The sequence below is a fragment of the Triticum dicoccoides genome, chromosome 4B (genome assembly GCF_002162155.2).
Source record: "Triticum dicoccoides isolate Atlit2015 ecotype Zavitan chromosome 4B, WEW_v2.0, whole genome shotgun sequence".
Taxonomy (NCBI): domain Eukaryota; kingdom Viridiplantae; phylum Streptophyta; class Magnoliopsida; order Poales; family Poaceae; genus Triticum; species Triticum dicoccoides.
The window spans coordinates 11,735,961-11,738,797 of record NC_041387.1 but is presented as its reverse complement, the minus strand read 5'-3'; positions in this window follow the sequence as shown (position 1 = coordinate 11,738,797).

The following is a 2,837-nucleotide window of genomic DNA, read 5'->3' as shown; positions in this document are numbered from 1 at the left end:
AACCCTGGGCTGCGTTTATGTGTCGGTCATGACCACTCACAGTTTTGGCCGATTTTGGCCCGTTTCGTGGACTATTACTCACTTTTTTGGGGTCCCAAAGCGATTTCCATGGTTGTCAAACCCCAAGGTGCACTTACGTGCCGGTCATCAATACTCACAGTTTTGGTAGATTTTAGCCTGTTTCCTGGACTATTACTCACTTTTTTGGGGTCCTGGTGTGATTTCCACGATGAACGAACCCCGGGGTGCGTTTACGTATCAACACTCAGAGTTTTGGCCGATTCTGGCCCATTTCGTGGAGTATTACTCACTATTTTGGGGTCCCGGAGTGATTTCCACAATTAACGAACCCGGGGTGCGTTTACGTGTCGGTCATCAAAACTCACATTTTTGGCTGATTCTAGCCTGTTTCGTGGAGTATTACTCACTGTTTTGGTGTCCCCTAGTGATTTCCACGATTAACGAACCCCGGGGTAAGTTTACCTGTCGGTCATCAACACTCATAGTTTTGGCCGATTCTGGACCGTTTCAGTGATTATTACTCTCTATTTTGGGGTCCGAGAATGATTTCCACAATTAACGAACCCGGGGTGCGTTTACGTGTCGGTCATTAACACTCACAGTTGTGTTCATGTCTTGCCCGTTTTGTGGACTATTACCACTGTTTTGGGGCCCCGGAGTGATTTCCACGATTAACGAACCCCGGGGTGCGTTTACGTGTCGGTCATCAACACTCATAGTTTTGACCAATTTTGGCCCGTTTCGTGGACTATTGCTCACTGTTTTGGGGTCCCGGAGTGAATCCAACAATTAACGAACCCCGAGGTGCATTTACGTATCTACACACACAGTTTTGGCCGATTCTGACCTGTTTCATGGAGTATTACTCACTGTTTTGGGGTCCCGGAGTGATTTCCACGACTAACGAACCCTGGGGTGCATTTACCTGTCGATCATTAACACATAGAGCTTTGGCCAATTCTGGCCCGTTTCTTGAACTATTACTCACCGTTTTGGGGTCCCAAAGCGATTTCCATGGTGTTCGAAACCCAAGGTGCGCTTATATGTCGTTCATCAACACTCACAGTTTTGGCCGATTTTGGCCCGTTTCATGGACTATTACTCACTATTTTGGGGTCCCGGAGTGATTTCCACGATTCACGAACCCTGGGCTGCGTTTATGTGTCGGTCATGAACACTCACAGTTTTGGCCGATTTTGGCCCGTTTCGTGGACTATTACTCACTTTTTTGGGGTCCCAAAGTGATTTCCATGGTTGTCAAACCCCAAGGTGCACTTACGTGTCGGTCATCAATACTCACAGTTTTGGTAGATTTTAGCCTGTTTCCTGGACTATTACTCACTGTTTTAGGGTCCAGGAGTGATTTCCACGATTAACGAACCCTGGGGTGCGCTTACGTGCCTGCCATCAACACTCACAGTTTTGGCCAATTCTGGCCCATTTCGTTGACTTTTACTCTCTTTTTTGGGGTCCCGGAGTGATTTCCGTGATTAACGAACCCCGGGGTGCATTTACGTGTCGCTTATCAACATAACAGTTTTGGCCGATTCTTGCTTGTTTAATGGACTATTACTCACCGTTTTGGGGTACCGAAGCGATTTCCATAGTTGTGAAACCCCAAGGTACGCTTACGTGTCAGTCATCAAAATTCACAATTTTGGCCGATTTTGGCCAGTTTCGTGGACTATTACTCACCGTTTTGGGGTCCCAAAGCGATTTAAATGGTTGTCGAACCCCAAGGTGCGCTTATGTGTCGGTCATCAACACCTATAGTTTTGGCCGATTTTGGCCCGTTTCGTGGACTATTACTCACTATTTTGGGGTCCTGGAGTGATTTCCACGATTAACGAACCCCGGGGTGCGTGTACGTATCAACACTCATAGTTTTGGCCGATTCTGGACCATTTCATGGAGTATTACTCACTTTTTCGGGGTCCCGGAGTGATTTCCACAATTAACGAACCCGGGGTGCATTTACGTGTCGGTCATCAACACTCACAGTTTTGGCTGATTCTAGCCTATTTCATGGAGTATTACTCACTCTTTTTGTGTCCCCTAGTGATTTCCACGATTAACGAACCCCGGGGTAAGTTTACCTGTCGGTCATCAACACTCATAGTTTTGGCCGATTCTGGCCCGTTTCGGTGACTATTAATCACTATTTTGGGGGCCGAGAATGATTTCCACACTTAACGAACCTGGGGTGCGTTTACGTGTCGGTCATCAACACTCATAGTTTTGGCCGATTTTGTCTCGTTTCGTGGACTATTACTCACTATTTGGGGGGCCCGGTGTGATTTCCACAATTAACGAACACCGGGGTGCCTTTATGTGTCAGTCATCAACACTCAAAGTTTTGGCCAATTTTGGCCCGTTTCGTGGACAATTACTCACTATTTTGGAGTCCCGAAATGATTTCCATGATTAACGAACTCCGGGGTGCGTTTATGTGTCGGTCATGAACACTCACAGTTTTGCCCGATTCTGGCCCCTTTCGTGCACTATTACTCACCGTTTTGAGGTACCAAAGCGATTTCCATGGTGGTCGAACCCCAAGGTGCGCTTACGTGTCGGCCATCAACACTCACAGTTTTGGCCGATTTTAGCCCGTTTCCTAGACTATTACTCACTGTTTTGGGGCCCCGGAGTGATTTCCATGATTAACGAACCCGAGGGTGCATTTACGTGTCGGCCATCAACACTCACAGTTTTGGCCGATTCTGGCCCGTTTCGTGGACTATTACTCACTGTTTTCGGGTCCCGAAGTGATTTCCACGATTAACAAACCCCAGGGTGCGTTTACTTGTCGGTCATCA